The following is a 13,632-nucleotide window of genomic DNA, read 5'->3' on the forward strand; positions in this document are numbered from 1 at the left end:
CTTGAAACCCTCCCAGGGCTTCACCTCACCTCTGGCTTGCAGCAGTTGGACTCTGGTGTGCCTACTGTGTCTTCTTTCCATCAATCCTGTTAGTAGTCACTGAATTTATTAACTGTGAGCCTTACTGTCTTCCAATAGTTTGAAAATCCCTTGGCTATTTTTTTGTCTCACATATTTCTGCTTCATTTTCTCTTGCCTCCCTGCTAGAGATGTGCTGACATTTTCACACAGGTGTTTTAAAACAACATTTCCAAAGCCTCGTTTTAAGTTACAGAAAAGTTGCAAACATAGTACAGTCTTCATATGCCCATGCTAGCTAGCTTCTCTTGCTAACGTCTTTCATTTGGAGGTATGCTTGTCACTATCAACAGTGTGCACTGACACATCACTATTAACAAATCTCATGTGAAATGTTTGTGGCCTGGCTCTGCTAGGATGGTGGCACAGGTAGAAAAAGAATAAAGAACAGAATATATAACAAAGGCCTATTTCACTTACCAGCAGAGAGTAGGTATACACGCTGGGCAGGAAGCACTCCAGGAGGCCCAGCAATGGTGGCTAGACCACAAAACTTTTACAGACCTCCAAGATTATGCTCAGAAGCCATAGCATCAACAGTTGGCTAGCCTGTTTTTCCTTTGCATGAGCAGCATTCCAAGGATTAGTATATGTGCATTCCAAGGATTAATATATGCGCAGCAAGGTTTTTTTTTTTTTTCCTACAATAATGCTTGCTTACAGGGTTCTCAGTGTGCCAGAGAGAAGTAGCTGGGTGATGCCGTCATGAACAGGTCTGTTGCCATAGTTTCCTCAGCAGATCCTTACCAATGGAGAGAGGTATTTCAGGGACATGATATTTGATGTCCCACTTCTCTCATGGATGATATGCTACAATTTATTAAAAATTCCTTAGTTTCACTTGATGTCCTTTCTGTGTTCTACAGTATTTTTAGTTTCCACATCTCTATGGAACCCACAGTCTATAACATCTTCTCAGATGCCCCTTACTTACCGTGGCCTTTGCAGTTTTAACAAGCGCCTTGCTTATGCTGTCAAACTTACCTACTCAATTCTTGTACATTTTAATAATAATTAAAAACTTTTCTGCCTGCCAATCGCCTACTTTGCTATCAGTGAGTGGATCTGCTTCTATTGACATTCTTTTCCCTTGACTGTGATTCACACTGTTTTACTGTCTTAGTGACTGCCCTATTGCTGTGAAGAGACACCATGACCATGGCAACTCTTATAAAGGACAGCATTTAATTGAGGTTTGCTTACGTAAGTTTCAAAGGTTTCATCCATTGTCATCAGGGCAGAAAGCATGGTATCATGAAGGGAGACAGGATGCTAGAGAAGTAGATAAGAGTTCTTCCTAGATATTCGAAGAAAGACTCTGCCTGGCCTGAGCTATTGAAACCTCAAAGACTACCCCCAGAGACACACTTATTCCAATAAGGTCATATCTCCTATTCCTTCTCAAGTAGTGCCAGTCCCTAATGGCTAAGCATTCAAATCTAGGAGCCTATATAGACTATTCTTATTCAAGCCACCACACCTACTGTTCTTACTAATTTACCTTTTGTTCTGCTATATAGTAGTTATTTCATGTAAAATAATTATCAAGACTGGGGCAAATTATATTAACACTCTAAAGTAACAGTTTTCTGAGCCTGAAGAACAGAGTATATATAAACTGAAGTTGGATAAGAAAGGCCCATGTTTTGCTGAACGTTGTTAGAATTTAGTCACGTCTGCTTTTATTACTTTAAGAGTAGGATTGGGTGTTTCTTCTTATATGTCTTAGAATGCTAGAGCCAGCAAACTAGAAATCTCTCTGAACATCTCATCCTAAAAATCCACCCTCCTGCTAGCAGGGGGCCTCTTTAAGCCTTCTAGTCCAGCTGTTTCCAGCTCTAGCTGAGGCTTTGAGGGTTGGACTTTTCTACTACCTCCATATTTCAAAGTCTTGGCACAGCTCTGCACTTTGATATTTCTTTCCCAGCATTCACTGCAGGGCTACCACCTGTAAAGGCCTGTGCTTCATACCTGATTGCGCCAAACTGAAACAATCCCTCCTTAATTCACAGAAAGCAAGCAAAACTTCTGGACTTAGGAAGCTCCTACAATGTACAACATTCTCGAAGTGGCGCTCCACTTTCTCTACTGTCTCACTTCTACCTTCCAAAAGTACAGTTTACTCTGGGGAGATAAAGTGCACTTCTAGAGAGCATCTCCTGGTCCTTCAGCCAATATGTGCTCATCTGCATACCCTCAGGCTATGCTGATGCATACAGACTAGTTCTTCCACTATGGCCCTTATGACTCTATTATGACAGTCAGGATATAGTCATCCAAAATAACTAAAGGTAGGCTGCATTTGACTTCCCTTCAGTGATACTTCTATCATGTCACTGATGATTAAAAGCAACCATAGGTATAGCTTCGCTACATCAGGCTTGATCTGTTCTGAAATGTAGTTAATGTAGTGCTTCCTCCATGGATTTTGTTTTCTGGGTTGTTTTGTGGGCATGAAGTAAGTTGTGGCTTTATAGTGTTTGTGTCCATCCTGCTCTCACTGTCAGAGAGAGTGGCAGGTTCTAGCCATTTTCTAGATCTTATACAGAAGTGAAGTCTTGTCCCTTCAGGTGTTGTATACTATTTTCAAACTATATGCCTTAGTTAGGGTTTTATTGCTGTGAAGAAACACCATAACCAATGGACTCTTACAAAGGACAGCATTTACTTGGGACTGGCTTATAGTTTCAGAGGTTCAGTCCACTATCATCATGTCAGGAAGCATGGCAGCCTGAAGGCAGACACGGTGATAGAGGAGTCAAGAACTCTACATTTTGATCCCAAGGCAACTAGAAGGAGACTCTCTCCACACTGGGTGAAGCTTGAGTACTAGAAGACCTCAAGAAACAACTATACAGTGACACATTGCCTCCAACAAGGCCACACCTATCCCAACAAGGCCAGGCCTCTTAATAGTGTCACTTCCATGGACCAAGCATATTCCAACCACCACACTCTATGTTATATACACCTGTTACCTTAAATATGTGTTCACAAACAGTTTTTTTAAATGGCCAAGTAATACTTTGCCACTCCTTTAATATCCACAGCACTTAAAACTTTCTTTGACTTTCAGAATCCTGTCTTCATGAGCCTCCATACCTGTGAAGAAATTTACATAATAAGCTTACTGTCTTAGTCAGTGTCTTATTGCTGTGAAGAGGCACCATGATGACTGCAATTCTTCAAAAGGAAAGCATTTAATTGGGGCTGATTTACATGGTAGGAAGCATGGTGGCAGGCATGACAAACATGGTATGAGAGAAGGAGCTGAAAGTTTTACCTCTGGGTCCACAGGCAGTAGGAAGAGAGAGACAAAGAACCACTGGTCCTGGCTGAGGCTTCTGAAACTGCAAGGCCCACTCCCAGTGACATACTTCCTTCAACAAAGCCACACCTACTCCACTCCTAATCCCTGTCAAGTAGCACCACTTTTTGTTTGTTTGTTTGTTTGTTTGTTTGTTTTTTGAGACAGGGTTTCTCTGTGTAGCTTTGGATGTCCTGGAACTCACTCTGTAGACCAGGCTGGCAATGACCAAGCATTCAAATATATGAGGCTATGGATGCCATTCCTATTCAAACCACCACAGTTACCCAACAAGCATTCTAAGACTATTGCATTCTGGGAGCTGTTTTGGGATATGGAGACACAAGCCAAAGCCTGTACTCTGGTGGTCTTCTTAGAGCACTGAGCTTCGTGTCCCACATGTAAGTTCATCACAGTCTAACATGTGAAACAGCCATTGTAGGAGCCAAAGTATTAGTGATCATTTATTCTAGATCTTTTCCAAACCAAGCAATGCTTCTGTGCTCTGCACAAGTGCACAGCTGGCAGGGAACTGTCTCACCCGATCAGCTTCTAGGCCTTGTTCAGTAAAGTCAGAGATGCATATGGGGAAGCATGGATCGAGCTGCCCTGTGCATGTGTAGGTCTACCGTGAGACACCACCCCACCTAGTATGGAGACTACACTCTTCTCTGTGTATAATTTATACACTGGCCACAGATTTAATGTAGATATTAACTCTTACTTAACAAGCAATTTAATAGAATTCAACAGAAATGAATCTTCATCTATAATTTTAAAAGGGCTATGTATATGACAGGGGCATCCAGGAGTACTGAACAATCCTGGTATTAACTTACTTAACCAACTAAAAATAGGCAAGGTCGAAAAATGCATTTCGAGGTTAAAAAATTGATAATAACATTAATAGCTTAAATCAAAGGGCTATGCTATTCATCTGACATAAGACACAAAATCATTTTTCCTTCTGTAATTTTAATGTATCAACTTAGAAAGAAGTTAGCAAATTTTCTGAGGGCTTAGATTATGGTGTAGGCTTTGCTCACTGCACAATCTTTTGTGTGACAATTACTAAAGTTCACTATAGCAGAATGAAAGCAGCCATAGAAGTAGGTAAACACACTGGCCAGCTGTGTTCCAGAAGGTTCAGTAACAAAACAGGCAGCTGGCTCCACTTAACCTGAGGGGAGCTCCGGTTGTAATTAAACATGACAGAAAGCATTACAGGTGTAATGACTTGACCACAATGGTTTGACTTATAGCTTGATGCAGGTGAACGCCTTGCTCCCCTGCTTATTATATACAACCCTACATGTAAGCATTTCTAGACATAGATTATAGAATTTATGACTGAGTGTCATATCAACTAATCAAAACCTTGTGTCTGCCCGTGGTTAGGAGAAAAATTCCCAATAGACTGCTGTAGTATGTAGGTTCTCTCTGTATGGAAGATACCTTGAAATGTATAGATGCTTTCAATGACATTCACTCAATCAGCACTGATGTTGGTCATGTCTTGTTTGGACATGGGAAAACACAGAAGAAAAGAGTGTGACTATCCCCAAATGGCTCACAGCTTCATGACTGAAGGGATGGAAAACAAATAATTAGAGGGACTCAATGAAGTCTGCACTTTTGTTCTGAGCAAGGCACCAGTAATGGGGGAGGGAAGCTGTCAACTTTGCTGAAGTCATTAAGGGAGACTTGGTGAAGTTCTCATCAAATTGGTCTTTAAAGGTTGATCGCCAGCCCCTCCCCCACCATATGCACAGGGAAAGGGAGCTGGGGTGGAGTTGATGATTCTAGGCTGAGAGACAACTGCATTTTATTGTCCTTTCTTTCTACTCACTCTCTATCTTCTCCCTTGGAGACTTTGCTCTGCTCTCCCAAAAGATGCTAACCGTTAAGTAATCATTGTTTGGATTGGCAACAGAGAATGTGGCTGACATATGGGAGAGAGATCAATTTAAGATGGCTGGTTGTGGTGCAGGAAACATTGCTTAGTTATGAACTCTTGTTGTTCTTAGAGAAGATGTCAGCTCCAGAGATCTGATGTCTTCTCTAGTATACATTTTGCACACCTACACACAAAAGTAAAAATTATAACAATGTATGTTGTTGGAGTGAAAACTTCTATAACCGCTCTGGAAAACAATTTAGCACGGAATCCAGTTGGCCACATGACCTACATCTGAGGGAGTTCCACTTCTAGGTACTGATCCAAGGGGAAGCTTCTCACTGGGTGTGAAAAGAATACAGCTACCAGGACCAGGTGCAGCACATTAGGAAATGCACAAGGACCTGAAAAATGCTCTGACCACTTTACTTTTTAGGGAGGATAGATTCAAAGCAGACTTTTTCTGTGTAGACCTGGCTGTCCTAGAAGTTGCTCTGTAGATCAGGCCCGTCTCAAACTCATAGAAATCTGCTTACCTCTGCCTTTGAATCAAAGGCCAGCTCTTCTTCTGGATGCTCAATGGGTGTTCTTAGTAAAGAGAGCAGTGAGCTATTGGACTAATGGTGTTGATGAGTGTCTTAGGGTTTCATTACTGTGAAGAGACACCATGACTAAGGCAACTCTTATAAAGGAAAACATTTAATTGAGGTTGGCTTACAGTTTTAGAGGGTTAGTCCATTATCATCATGGTATGAAGCATGGCATCTTGCAGACAGATTTAGTTTTGGAGGAGCCTAGAATTCTACATCTTCTTCAGAAGGCAGTGGAAGAAGACTGACTTCAGCAGGTGCCAGGAGAAGGCTCTGATTCCACACCGGGCAGAGCTTGAGCACAGGAGACCTCAAATTCCTCCTATACAATGACACACTTTCTCCAACAAGGCCACACCTACTGTAATAAGGCTGCACCTCCTAATAGTGCCACTCCATGTGACCAAGCATTCAAACACATGAATCTATGGGGGCTAAACTTATTCAAACTACCTCCATGAGGATACAGTCAACAAGGGATATGAAAGAGATAGAAAGGGGAACTTTTATGTACCAAACATGGCATACTGATCCTAATCTTTGAATTAAGCAGACTTATAAAAATTCCTATATATGAGAAAAATTAGAGTAGTTGAGCACAAACTAAGTAATAGATAAAACTATAGAATTCATTTTAATTGTACTCGATGTGATAACAGAATTATAGATTTGGGGGTTATTTTTAAATCTGTCTCTTGGGCTGGGGAGTTGGCTTAGTAGATCACACTATGACTGCATGAGCCTGACTCCTGAGTTGGGATCCCTAAAATCCACAGGGATGCTAGACACAGTGGTGCACATCTGTAATCTCAATGCTTCTTCAGGGAGACAAGAGGAAACAACGGAACCTCTAGAACTTGGTGGGCTGTTAGCCTGACAGATGGAAGGGGGAACTGACAGAGACCCTGACTCAAACAGGACAAAAGGAGAGTCTAATCCCCCACACTGCTCTCTGACCTGCACATGCAAAGGCACACTCACATGTCCCCACATACATGTCCACACACACACACACACACACACACACACACATGAAAAGACATCAAATACATCTTTATCTTTTAGACTTCCATACTACTGAAGTGAGCGTGACTGAAACAACCTTGATGCCAAACAGACTACACAAGGCAGACAAGGGTGACTGAGGCTGAGGTACAGACAGGGTCCAAGTGCCCCATTAACTGCATGAAAATTCCTCTGCATAGTACTTAAACTTCCTAATCAATTGGTTTTGTAAAATGTTTCCAACAGCTTGGCATCATAAAACTTCTTTGAGTTAGTTATGTGAAATATTTATTTAAAACAAGGATGGAACTCATTCCCCTGTTTGCCAAGTTCTCAGGGGGCATACTCAGCTGCTCTGAGCTGTGTGTTGTCCCCCCCACACCCCACCCCCTGCCCCAGAACTCTAGTGTCTACTTACCTCTCAGCCTGTCTTCACCTGACCTGCAGAACTAGAGACACACAGGTCAGATCCCTTCCCTCCACCCAATTCCCTGCCTGCCAAGTCCTCTGGGCCACACACAGGCACTGAGAGACTTGCACTGTTTCCTGAATTCCACTGTCCATCCAAGAGCTGTCCATTAGAGACTTACTGCACCAGGAACATCTAGGATAGGCCTACCTCCCCAATCCTTGCCACAGCAAGAACATCCAGGGACAACCAGATAGCTAAAGACCAGTGTAAGTAACCAAAAGCCAGGGCAATATGGCATCTTCAGAGTACAGCTGTCCTGCTACAACTTTGCAGTTAAGGCAGGGAGGCCAGCCTACGCTGGTGCACTAGTTGTGAGACCCAGGCTAAATCTTCTGGGTTTCAGAAAAGCTCTTCACAGTTACTCACCAGGATAGACTCTGGAGGAGGATGTGGGAAGTCTGGGTAAGAAGTGAGGTGGTGGAGGCAGCCATGATGGTTTGTATATGCTCAGCCCAGGGAGTGGCACTATTAGAGGGTATGGCCCTGTTGGATTGGGTGTGGCCTTGTTGGAGTTGATGTGTCGCTGTGGGTGTGGGCTTTAAGGCCCTTTCCCTAGCTGCCTGGAATCCAGTCTTCCACTAGCAGCCTTCAGAAGAAGATGGAGAACTCCCGAAACTATGCCTGCACCATGCCTGCCTGGATGTTGCCGTGCTCCTGCCTTGATGATAATGGACTGGACCTCTGAACCTGTAGGCCAGCCCCAGTTAAATGTTGTCCTCATAAGAATTTGCCTTGGTCATGGTGTCTGTTCACAGCAGTAAAACCCTAACTTAAACAGCAGCTAAGTAGGGAGCTATGCCTGGATTCATGTTGGACACCAAAACTGTTTTCATGGACAGCCAGGCAGAAGTTTGGTTGGAGGCAACAGGATAGGAACTGATGGCAATCACCTGAGTGGAGCACAGCACGCCCTGCTGCTCAGACTTCTCTTTGTAAACTGTCCAAAGTAACTCCTTTTGTCCTAGCTTTAGCTAATACAACTGTGTGCCCACCCTGCTGACCACATCTGGCTGAGAGAACATCTTCATGCAGCCGTACCTGCTGCTTAGGGAAACCCACTGTTTTACAACACAGGACAGATTGTTTTAGTCAACTGAAGCAGAACTTTTGGGGGGCTTTATAAGTCCTCTCCTCTTTAGATTTAAGGTCAAAAGTTATTTCTGGCATGAACCTGCTCTTGACTTAGAGAAAATAAAGAACTCTTAGTTTGATCTTCATTGAGAGCATTGCCCGGTGTCTTGGCAGGTCTTTGGGTCTGTGTCTTCTGAAATGGGGACATTCCCTTCTTATCGATGTGGATAGTGGAGGAATACCTCTCTGAGGACAGTCTTGGAACTCACTTTAGAAGGCGAGAATTCTTTCATTAGCGTTTCATAGGAAAAAGTTGGAAGATGCTCCCATTTCTGTTTTCTCAAATGCCTTAATCTGACAAGCATCAGGCAGGACACTCAAGCTGTTAGCAGAAAAGGGTCTGGACTCATTGGAGTCCATGAAGATTTTGCCTTCCCTTATGTTAACATTTTAGATATTAACATACATTTATATATACATACATACATATACATATGTATTATACACACACACATTAATTATATTGGGATAATCTTTCTGTGCCCTGTGTAAAGACTGTTTTTGATCCAAAGGCTGGTTTCTGTACTGGCAGAGATCTGATGACCGGCCAGACTTCATTTGGTATTTTTATAAAGCGTCTCCTGCCTCCATATTTTGTACACATTGTTCTCCATCACCTTCTGATAGGTTAAATAAAGAGCTAAACAGCCAATAGCTGGGGCATGAGAGAAGATGTAGGACATCCGGCAGAGATAGGGACTCTAGGAAGGAATCTCAGGCATCAGGAGTCAACAGCTGGACATGGAGAAAGGAGGAGCTAAGACTAGAGACTGAGAGTTAATAGGCCATGTGGCAGGACCTAGGCAGGGCCAGTATATGTGCTGCACACAAGGCTGCCAGGTACCCCTAGAAACCAGAAGAAGGTGCTGGATCCCTTGGAACTGGAGTTACAGATGTACTGAGCTGCTATGTGCACGCTTGGAACTGAACTCAAAATCTATTTCTTGACTTTTCACACATCTCCAGTCCCAGGCACTGAGTTCATGATTTGTCCATTTGCTATGGTCACCAATCCCCATATTTCTTGAAGAAGTGTGTTTGATTCACTTTCTGTTCTCCCAGTGAGATCAGTGCCATAAGCAATGCCTGCTACCTGAAAATCACTCATTAGTACTCAAAGAACCAAGCATTTCAGGAACTTGCTTCTATTTCCCAGTTTGGGAACAGTTGGCTTTACTGGCTTTCCCCAGGACAAAATCTGCTTCATTCAAGTCAAAGACAGTTCCATCTGCTGAGGTTAGGTCAAGTATGAGCATATGCTCTGAGACAACATGGGGAGAACATAAAGAAAGACTTCTATTTTATGCTCTTATTTCAAGGAAGAGGCACGCACCCTCCTGCTACTGCAGCCACACTGAGCATGAAAACTCCTCTTAGGATGGGACTAAGACTGCTCCAGCACTCTATTTGTGTGGACAAATGTCCTCACAACTTCCTTTGATGTTGAAACTAATGAAATTCGTACTCCAGGGATAGGCACCAGGCCCTCCAAGTTCCATAGGCACCAGGCCCTCCAAGTTCCATAGGCACCAGGCCCTCCAAGTCTAAGCACTGCACATGGTGCTTACTGAGCAGCCCTCCTTCTCCAGGGCTAAACCGTGTGATTGGTCCAAATGTGCTCAACTTGCAGAACTGGTTTAGTCCCCAAAGACTTAATTTTGTCTTCAGGCAACTAAATTTTCCTGCTCAGCTGCCACGGAGATCTAAATTACCCTAGAATGTCAGGCTAGCCTCTAGCTTATGTACAAATAAAGGTCCTTTTATGTGAATTTGTTTTACGTTTATCCAGCTTAATCCCTCTTTTAAAGTGAAACCTAAAGACACAGCAGCCTAGAGAGAAAGAGAGGAGTGGTTTTTGGGTTCTGCCAGACCAGCTGCCCTGGTGCATGGAGACAACACCCCGTGCTCCTCCCAAGTCCCTTTCCAATGGCTCATGGGCCTATTATAAGCATAATACTGGGTGCTTGAAACAAAGCCACAAATGATTCCACAGCTAAGAAGTCTGGGTTGCCAGCATTTCTGGCTGCAGCTGTCATGCTTCAGTGAAAACACCAAACAAGACCAAAGCTGAGGAAAGGTTTTAATCGTGAAGACCAAGGTCAACATGGCCATCTGGTGATGGTTCCAGGTCAGCACAGCTGTGTGAGGAGGAGGCTAGCCTGTTTTATTTTACCTAGCCATCTTTTCTTAAGCATTCTCTAAAATACCAGAGTAGCAATTTAAGAACACTAGATCAACCACCACATTTTGATACATAAAACTGGAAGGAGAGGCTGATCTTTTATTATATACCAAACCTTTATGAAATACCTGAACTTCCTTATGGGGACTGCTGCCAAACAGATCTATAATGGGATTTTCAATATACCCCACCCTACCCCAAAGCACACATGGCTCTTTCCCCCTTCATCCTCAAATCCAGACATCCCTGGCTGAGTTTCAAAGAATTCTGAGACCACACACCACTAGTTATTCACTTTATCACCTCCCTGTTCGCTCACACATGTAGACTGAGGTCAGCTTCTCCACGCAATACACTCTCCACTAGTCATAAACCTCCCTCCTTGGTGTTTCTCAACCCTCCATAACTGTTCAAATCCCTCCCCTGGAGCGTCTCCTTAAACATGCCTCCTCTTCTAAGACAGACCCAGTCCTGCCGTTGCTTTACCTCACCAGAGGGTTCGTGACTGTGCTCTGTTGTACTTTTCTAATTATTTCATTTGTATAATTCTTCTTCCATATAAGAATGAACAATGATGTCTTTTAATATTTACACTTAAAGAGTACCTCACTCGCCATGAAACTTGAAAGCTTGCCTGAAGATACTTATCGTTAATGGAGAAAAAGCACTGAACTATAGATGATCCCTACATCCTAAACCTTTCTGTTGGTTCTGCTAGGGCACAGTAGGATGGGCTCTTGAAGATGGAGCACTGGGCTTCCTTGTTCTAGTCTACACTGTTCTCTCTGCCTTACTCTGGATTCTGAGGAACAACTACGCTCTCCATACTTGTAGACAGACAGAACCTCAGATTTCAAAGGGCATATGACATGGATGATCCTTTCCACTTCCAACACTGATAGGAGCAAGGGGCTCCCATACATTCTTGTTCTCGAAATCTCCAGGCTGTCTCGTGTCTTGCAGATACACATCGCCATTCCTGATGTCTCATCTAAATGTCCCCAGTTACAGCTCAAGTCTGTTCCCTTTCTCTTGTTTCTCCATGAAACCAGGGTGTTCTCTGCGGAAAGCTATTACCACACCATACAACTGTTATTAAAAAATGTACCTATCAGGCTGGAGAGATGGCTCAGCGGTTAAGAGCACTGACTGCTCTTCCCAAGGTCCTGAGTTCAAATCCTAGCAGCCACATGGTGGCTCACAACCATCTGTAATGAGATCTGATGCCCTCTTCTGGTGTGTCTGAAGATAGCTACAGTGTACTTATATATAATAAATAAATGTTTAAAAAAAACTTGAAATGTATATATCATCCTGTCTCTTTTGACAAGTTAAGGATATAGCTTGCAGTGATTTAAAACTGGCCTTGGTTTTAAAATTCATGGCCATGTGCCATGCTATGAGGTCGTCAGCACTTCAAGTCTCCAAACAGAGAGAAACAAAAAAAATTCTGCAATGTTTGTTTTTAATTTTTTAATCAAGATAGCATCAATATAGATTATGTTGTCTTTGTGACAGCCTGTTTCACTCTTGCAGAATAATGACCACTATTTGGAAGCTAGGTTATGCTTGTCAGTTTGAAATTTTATACATATACATATATAATCATATGCATGTCTATGTTACCAAATATATAACTCGTGTCTTAGTTTTCTTTCTGTTGATGTGATAAAATGCTAACGAAAACTAGCTTAGGAGGGAAGGATTTATAAGCTTACCCCTCTAAGGTTGAGGTCACCGTCTATCGCTGAGAGAAGTCAAGTCAGGTACTCAAGGCAGGAACCTGGAGGCAGGAACTGAAGCAGAGACTATACTGCTTACTGGCTTGCTCCCTGTGGTTTTCTCAGCCTGCTTTCTATATAACCCAGGACCACCTGCCCAGGGTGGCACCATCCACAATTGGCTCTTCTCCCCACCCCACCTCCCGCCTGCCCCTTCCCCACTCCACCCAGCAATCACTAATCAAGAAAATGTCTCCACAGACTTGCCCACAGGGTACTTGAACCCACCTTATGGTAAATCTAAAGACATTCCTCAGAAAAAAAGAACACATACTTAAAACTATAATCTAATGGAAAATGCTGAGTTTTTAAAGGACATTGTCTTAGTTAGGGTTTGCATTGCTGGAAAAGACACCATGACCAAGGCAACTCTTATAAAGGAAAACATTAACTGGGGCTGGCTCACAGTCTCAGAGGTTTTAGTCCATTATCATCATGGCAGGAAGCAAGGCAGCGTGCAGGCAGACATGGTGCTGGAGAAGGAACTGAGAGTTCTACGTCTTGATCTACAAGCAGTAGAAGGAGACTGTGTGCCTCACTGTTGTAGCTTGAGCATAGAAGAGAGAGACCTCAAAGCCTGCCCCCAAAGTAATACATTTCCTCCAACAACGCCATGCCTAATAGTGCCAGTCCCCTTGGGCCAAGCATTCAAACACATGAGTCTATAGGGACTATACCTACTCGAACCACCACAGCAGTTTAACAGTCCAAAAGATCAGTTTTCAGATGTATAGTCAATCATGTAAATCATTTGTAAAATCTCTCAAAACATTAAAGTTCCAAAATGTGTACTGTTTTCTAGAAACAAATACAGATGAAGATCGGTAATGGGGATGATGAAGAGACATCTATTATCAAATTTACCAACTGGGAACATATCTAAGCTTTTAACATCAAACCTATGAAGTCGGAGTGAAGTCTGTGCTGCCTGTCAGAATCAAGGTCACCCAAGTTCACGTGATCCCCATTCTGACTGGCTACCCAGCCCCACAATATTTTTACAGCATGACAGCTGTCATGAAAGTGGAGTATGTTGTATATACATTGGCCTTTGATTAGCATTCTAATGGGGGTTTCCTGTTTAAAGTCATTAGCTCCCAAATGGCTTTCTGCCATAAGTGTCCAGTAAGTTGACAGTGACACTGCTAATGTTATCCAGTGTAAACAATAAAATGATCCTGCAGCCTAT

This window comes from Mus musculus, chromosome 14, assembly GCF_000001635.26.
Source record: "Mus musculus strain C57BL/6J chromosome 14, GRCm38.p6 C57BL/6J".
NCBI lineage: Eukaryota > Metazoa > Chordata > Mammalia > Rodentia > Muridae > Mus > Mus musculus.